At 39.9% G+C, this 8,032-nt stretch overlaps 1 long non-coding RNA gene across 1 annotated transcript; it reads right to left on the bottom strand.

The window, feature by feature from the left end:
- Positions 1 to 1,006: 1,006 nt before the first annotated feature.
- On the bottom strand, positions 1,007 to 5,841 carry LOC134809318 (uncharacterized). The gene is made up of 2 exons (XR_010154758.1): positions 5,687 to 5,841; positions 1,007 to 4,086 (listed from the first exon to the last, which is right to left on the bottom strand). It is a non-coding gene; the product is annotated as an uncharacterized LOC134809318 (long non-coding RNA).
- Between the last annotated feature and the right edge of the window lie 2,191 nt (positions 5,842 to 8,032).

Raw genomic sequence — 8,032 nt, 5'->3', positions numbered from 1 at the left:
AATTCAGTCAACCCTAAAGGATTAAAAAAAAAAAAACCCTTTTCTCAAAAAAGAACAATGTCCTATGAGGAAAAAAAAAGCATAAAGACTGTAAAAAAATTTAAAAAAACATACACACCCCTTGTATATTAGCTTTTAATTAAGCTGCCTTTTAACCATTGAACTCCTTTTAAAAAGTCATTTTAGGCCAGGTGTGGTGGTTCTCACCTGTAATCCCAGATCTTCGGGAGGCCAAAGTGGGTGAATCACTTGAGGTCAGGAGTTTGAGACCAGCCTGGCTAACATAGTGAAACCCCATCTCTACTAAAAATATAAAAATTAGCTGGGTGTGGTGGTGTGTGTTTGTCATCCCAGCTACTCGAGAGGATGAGGCATGACAATCACTTGAATCCAGGAGGCAGAGGCTGTAGTGAGCCCAGATTGCTCCACTGCACTACGGCCTGGGTAACAGACTAAGACTCTGTCTCAAAAAAAAAAAAAAAAAATTAAAATCCCATTACCATATTTTAGCTGGGATAAATTGCTGATATTTCAAAAGTAATATAAATATAAATCCAGAAAGGACTTGATTTAGAAACCAAACCCAGGATGTGATGGTGGAAAAAAGGGGCAGAACCTTAGGAACAGAACTGCATCTTAGAGCAGGCAACAGCCATTGCCCTTTCAGTTTGGCTTGGCTAATGAAACGGTGGCCTTGCCATGTACATAAAGCCTTCTAGGTAGTCAAAATCTTTCATTTATCTTCTTTTTGCTGGTCATTTTCTCTTTTCCTTTTTTATTATCAGTTGCAAGAATTATGCCAATTCAGAAGGCTTGTTCCCCATAATTTGGAAATGTCGTTTGGATTTGACCAAGCTGAATAAAGTTGGTCAAACCCAGTAGGACAAAGACTGAAACCACAACAGAAACAGAAACAAACAGCAACAAAAAAGTTAAGCAAAACAAATGATTGCGCATTTTATAGGATTACTGAGCATCCTAATAATAAGGGAAAACTAAAACCAGCTCATTGTCAATTTTAACTTTTAATATTTAAGAAGAATTTCCAAGACAAAAACCCAAATTTAGCTACATAGCTAGTGTGTCCAGAATTGGTTCCTTCTGGTGGATTCTTGGTCTTGCTGACTTCAAGAATGAAGCCACGGACCCTTGTGGTTAGTGTTACAGTTCTTAAAGATGGTGTGTCCAGAGTTTGTTCCTTCAGATGTTCAGATGTGTCTGGAGCTTCTTCCTTCCAGTGGGTTTGTGGTCTCACTTGACTTCAGGTGTGAAGCCCCAGACTTTCTCAGTGAGTGTTACAGCTCTTAAAGGTGGCGCGTCCAGAGTGGTTTGTTCCTCCTTGTGGGTTCGTGGTCTCGCTGACTTCAGGGGTGAAACCGCAGACCTTCACAGTGAGTGTTACAGCTCTTAAAGTTGGTGCGTTGGGAGTTGTTTGTTCCTCCCAGTGGGTGCGTGGTGTCACTGACTTCAGGAGTGAAGCTGCAGACCTTCGCAGTGAGTGTTACAGCTCATAAAGGTAGTGTGGACCCAAAGAGTGAGCAGCAGCAAGATTTATTGTGAAGAGCAAGAGAACAAAGCTTCCACGGCATGGAAGGGGACCCCAGCGGGTTGCCACTGCTGGCTTGGGTGGCCAACTTTTATTCCCTTATTTGGCCCTGCCCATGTCCTGCTGATTGGTCCATCTTATGGAGTGCTGATTGGTCCATTTTACAGAGTGTTGATTGGTGCATTTACAAACCTTTAGCTAGACACAGAGCTCTGATTGGTGCGTTTTTACAGAGTGCTGATTGGTGCATTTACAAATCTTTAGCTAGACACAGAGTGCTGATTGGTGCATTTACAAACCTTTAGCTAGACACAGAGTGCTGATTGGTGTGTTTACAATCCTTTAGCTAGACAGAAAAGTTCTCCAAGTCCCCACCCGACCCAGAAGCCCAGTGGGCTTCACCTCTCTTAGGAATGAGGCCTTGGCTCAAGACTTCTCTCTATCATCTTAGAAGCAGGGAACAAAAGCTTCAAACTTGCCTTTCCTGTTGGAAACTAACTGAAACTCCAGAAAGGAGTTATCTGCTCTACATTATCATGGAAGCGGGAAAACTTGCCTTCCTTGTTGGAAGGAATTAAAACTCTAAAAAAGTAGTTGTAAAGCAAAATAAACTTTACATCTCAACCCAATTTTGAGAGATTAGGGATTCTCTAGAAGTGGGGAGCTCCCAGGGCTCAGCAAATTGTCCTACTGGTTTGAGTCATAAGGATAACTAAAACGGGTACCAAGCTCAAATAGGAGATTTGTGAAAGATCAAGGGAACCTCCCCTCAGAATTCCTTTATGGTAATGGATTTGTAAACTCAAAACTATCTGAGACAGGTCTCAATCAGTTTAGAAAGTTTATTTTGCCAAGGTTAAGGATGTACCTGTGACACAGCCTCAGGAGATCTTGAAGACACATGCCTAAGGTGGTCAGAGCATAGTTTGATTTTATACATTTTAGGGAGACATGAGACATCAATCAATATGTATAAGCTGTACGTTTGTTCTGTCCTGAAAGGCAGTGCAACTGAAAGTTGGATAAGAGACAAATGGTTGTATTCTTTTGAGTCTCTCATTAGCTTTTCACTGAATACTGTGATTAGCCTTTCATTAAATACAAAATTTACATATGAGGTGGCATAGAGGAATAGTGACTTATGCTTTGGACAGGCCTAGTGAATCTGCATTTCTTTTTGGCTTTTTTAATTATACTTTAAGTGCTGGGGTACATGTGCAGAATGTGCAGATTTGTTACCTAGGTATACACATGCCATGGTGATTTGCTGCAACCATCAAACCATCATCTACATTAGGTATTTTTCCCAACGCTATCCCTCCCCTAGTCCCCACCCTCCACTAGGCTCTGGTGGGATGTTCCCCTCCCTGTGTCCATGTGTTCTCATTGTTCAACTCCCACTTATGAGTGAGAACATGCAGTGTTTGGTTTTCTGTTCTTGTGTTACTTTGCTGAGGATGATGGTTTCCAGCTTCACCCATGTCCCTGCACAGGACATGAACTCATCTTTTTATGGCTGCATAGTATTCCATGGCATATCTGTGCCACATTTTCTTTATCCAGTCTATCATTGATGAGCATTTGAGTTGGTTCCAAGTCTTTGCTACTGTGAACAGTGCCACAATAAACATACGTGTGCATGTGTCTTTATAGTAGAATGATTTACAATCCTTTGGGTATATACCCAGAAATAGGATTGCTGGGTCAAATGGTATTTCTAGTTCTAGATCCTTGAGAAATTGCCACACTGTCTTCCACAATGGTTGAACTAATTTACACTCCCAGTAACAGTGTAAAAGTGTTCTTATCCCTCCACATCCTCACCAGCATCTGTTGTTTCCTGACTTTTTAATGATCGCCATTCTAACTGGTGTAAGATGGTATCTCACTGTGGTTTTGATTTGCATTTCTCTAATGACCAGTGATGATGAGCTTTTTTTCATATGTTTGTTGGCTGCATAAATGTTTTATTTTGAGAAGTGTCTGTTCATATCCTTTGCCCACTTTTTGATGGGGTTGTTTTTTTCTTGTAAGTTTGTTTAAGTTCTTTGTAGATTCTGGATATTAGCTCTTTGTCAGATGGATATATTGCAACAATTTTCTCCCATTCTGTAGGTTGCCTGTTCATTCTGGTGATAGTTTCCTCTGCTGTGCAGAAGCTGTTTAGTTTAATCAGATCCCAATGGATTCCCTATTTAATAAATGGTGTTGGGAAATCTGGCTAGCCCTATACAGAAAGCTGAAACTGGATCCCTTCCTTACATCTTATACAAAAATTAACTCTAGATGGATTAAAGACTTAAATGTAAGACCTAAAACCATAAAAACCCTAGGAGAAAACCTAGGCAATATCATTCAGGACATAGGCATGGGCAACAACTTCATGACTCAAACACCAAAAGCAATGGCAACAAAAGCCAAAATAGACAAATGAATCAGCATTCTTGCATAAACAATAGGGCCAAAGAAGCAATTAGATATGCACTTTTTCTCAGGTGAGCAGAGGGTTGACTGAGTTCTGTCTGTCCTTTGTCCTGCACCTGTGAAGATAAGTTATTAATTTTCATTGCCAGGGTGAAATGCAACAGAACTGTTTTAGGGTAAAGCTCTTGAGGACCATGATAAATTCCCTTGTGAACAAATTGTGAAGGAGGTATGTAGCTTCTTTTTTTATATCTTTGTAGCTATCCTATTTAGGAATAAAATGTGCTGCAGGTTTGCCTAACACAGTTCCGAACTGGACTTTTCCCTTTGGCTTAGTGATTTTGATGTCTGGAGACTTGTTTTTCTTTCACACCTAGGGCTGGCCCATAGCAACTACAGCCTGCCCACCACGGAGTTTTATTTAGGATTCAAGGCTACTATAGTTTGCAAGTGGTAATGTGGGCCAGAAGTTTAGTCTATTCCACCAGGGCCATGTGTGCCCTTCTGGCAACAGGGCATGCCTAAGGTCCATGGCAGCTATGGCATACCTTTTGATGAGTTTAATTCAGAGCCCAAGACTACTGTAGTTTGCCAGCAGTGATGCAAGCCAGAACTCAAATCCATTCTGCCAGGGCCACAGGCTTATATTTGTCTCTGGTGCACGCCTAAAACTCTGCAAAAGCTATGGACTGCCTGCTGCTGAGGTTTATTTGGGTCTCAAGGCAGCTGGAGTTGGCTGGCAGTGCTATGGGCCAGAACTTCAGTCACTCCTGCTGGGATTGTTGGTTCTTGTCTGGCACCATGCCAGGTGTAGAGGTTCTGTTCAGGGTATTGGCCTAGTGTTAGAGTGTGGCAGGCCAGGTCTCACTAACACAGACCTCCTTAACAACTATTTCAGTACTGACTGAGTGATTAAGTTAAATATTAAAAGCCAGTGCCCTCAAGCTCAACAAGAGTTTTGCCGAGGCCTTTCCTGGGCATTAAAGCATGACAAAATAATGAAAGAATTCTTAACAGGACCCATTTAGGACTAAACAAGTTTCATTGTTGGACTTAAGAAACTCCCCAGGCCTCCACAACAAGTTAATTGGGGATCTGAAGGCCCTCCCCAAACTCCCCAAACTTCCATGATTCAGCAGGAGACAAGATAAGGGTAATCAACCCAGCACCTGCACCCATTTAGATTAAGTAAATTTACTGAGGCTTCAGAGGAAGGTCTTCAGGATGCAGACCATAGTTATAGATTAAAAGAAGTTAAACACTTATGTCTTTAGATGAATGAATACTTACACATAGACATATAGCTCAGAAGGTATATAAGCTCCTGAAAACTCTCTAATTTTGAGTTGGTCTGGCGATAATTTCCAGGCCTTCTCCCTGTAACCGGTTGCAGAAATGAAAACTCTTCCTCTGCAGTTCATTTGCATCTCTTTACTGGGCCACAAGAAATAGGAGTCTGACCCTCAGTTTGGTCTGGGAACAAGGGGACATGGGGTGCTGCCTGGTGCTGGGCTTTTTTGTGGCAGACCTGGCACTGGATTCCAAGGCAAAGTCTTATGTTTACTTCTCTCTCCTTCAGCAAATGGTGTCTCTCTTAGTGCTGTGCTGTCTGAGGTTGGGGGAGGGGTGATGTAGGTAATGTAAAAGTTTCCTGTCCACCCTCTTCAATGCATCTTTTAAATTATTGTGCTAAAACCAGGTGTAGTAATTTCTTACCTGGTTTCCTGAGTCTTACGAAGATTTGTTTCATGTGTGGATAGTTGTTCAAATTGATGTTTCTATTGAAAGATGGTCGCTGGAGAGTCCTTCTCTGCCATCTTACTCTGCCTGTCTTCTTTTGCTTCACCAACTGACTTCAGCAGGCTCAGACCCTGGATAAAATTCAGTGACAGGCAGACTGCAGCTGCTGTCTGCCTTAGGATGTCTTCCTCTGTAAGTTAGGGCTTACAATAGTATCTGCCTCTGAGCATTGTTGTGGGAATTAAATAAGATGTATGTAAAATGATTACCACATTGCCTGGTATAAAGTTATTGCTTGATTTACATTAATTGTTATTATTATGAGGTCATTATGGTGGTGGTAGTAGTAGTAGTTTCTTTATTGTCATTATAGTAGTAGTAGTACCAGAAGTAAAAGTAGAAATAATAGTATAGTGGTAGAAAAATAGATAAGAGTTGTCTTTTTTTGTTTACTTTATACTCATTGCTATCTACTCTGATATTCCTGAAACTGTCAAATTCTATGTCAGTGAAATATCTTTCACTTTCTTATAAATAAGGAAAAGGGAAATAAATACCCATCAGCAGAGCAAATAGTTCTGTTCCCCCAGAGATAGTAAAAAATAATATTTACTTTAATTTTAATTTTATAACTGTATATTCACATTTTGGTTCTTTTCATCTTGTCTTGATCTTTTTTTTCTTTTGATCAGATATGATATCCTCTGACATATACAACCTAGAAGGATAAAATACACAAAACAGTATTAAAAGTAGAGGGGTAAGGCAAGTCTTATTGTTTTTACTTCAAAACAATTTTATAAACCTAGTTGGTATCCTTTAAACCTATCTATATCTTTTAAGTTCTTTAGCTTCTTTATAGATTTGTCAATAAATTTTAAAAATGTATCTGATATTGAAATGATGGAATTTCTATGTTTTTATCTCATTACTCCATTGCTAGCCTCATATATATACACACACACACTTATATGATATCATATCATATATGATGTATATACATATATGATATATACATATATAATACATATATCATATATATAATACATACACTCACATATTGTGAAAGGAAAATAAATCTTGGGGGCCCCAGATCACTAAGCTAAAGGGAAAAGTCAAGCTGGAAACTGCTTATGGCCAACCTGACTCCTATTCTGTTCAAAGTCGCCCCTCCGCTCACTGAGATAAATGCACATCTGATTGCCTCCTTTGGAGAGGCTAATCAGAAACCCAAAGTAATGCAACCATCTGTCCCTTATCTACCTATGACCTGGAAGCCCCCTCCCCCTTTGAGTCTTCTCACCTTTGCTTCGTGTTATCCCGTCTTTCCAGACCGAACCAATGTTCATCTTGCATATGTTGATTGATGTCTCATGTCTCCCTAGAATGTATAAAACCAAACCGTGCTCCTACCACCTTGGGAAGGCACATGTTGTTAGGACCACCTGAGGCTGTGTCACGGGCGCGCGTCCTCAACCTTGGCAAAATAAACTTTCTAATTTAAATGAGACCTGTCTCAGATTTTTGGGTTTCACAATGTATACATCCATATATATGATATATGAGACACATAAATCATATATATGATATATATCAAATATATACACATATAGATCATATATAAACATATATACACATATATGTGTGTGCATATATATATGGATAGCAATGGAGTGATGAGACGGAAACCATAGAAATTCCATCAATTTTATACATACACACACACACACACACACACACACACACACACACACACAGTTTGCTAGCCTCATATACATATGCAAACATTGGCCGCTAGAGGGAAGCAAAAGATCAGAACAAACAGAAACATGCCAGCTACAGAGAATCAATTTTCTGTGAGCAATTGAAAAAAATACTTCTTGGCAAACTGCTTTGGTCATGAGGAAAAGATGCTGGACTGGCCTGAAGCACAGCAGAGAGTGGATCACATCTCAGGAACATAAATAAAACTTCTGTAACTCAAAGTGTCTGGAATAGATGAAACAAGGAATTGAGCAATGTAGTTCATGGTTTTAAGAAGCAAACAGAAGACAGACTGAAGAAATACAGTCCCAGCCCAAATTAGGTTATTAATCATGTTACTAAAGTCAGAGCTAAGGCCGTAGTGAAATACAAGTACAGATGAGAAAAGAATGGAATCAGGACAGAGATGAGGGAGTAAATAAATCACTAGGGCATGCAATGTTCTTCCAATACAGTATGAGATAATTCCATCTGTTTTCAATGCAACATCATTTTATAAGTGACCCCTAGGTAGATACAGTTTAAAGAATGCGGCAGCCAGGGAATTCTAGGCAATTT

Source organism: Pan troglodytes, chromosome X (genome assembly GCF_028858775.2).
Source record: "Pan troglodytes isolate AG18354 chromosome X, NHGRI_mPanTro3-v2.0_pri, whole genome shotgun sequence".
Classification (NCBI taxonomy): Eukaryota; Metazoa; Chordata; class Mammalia; order Primates; family Hominidae; genus Pan; species Pan troglodytes.
The sequence above is the reverse complement of the archived record's forward strand: the minus strand, read 5'-3'. Positions and strand labels throughout refer to the sequence as shown.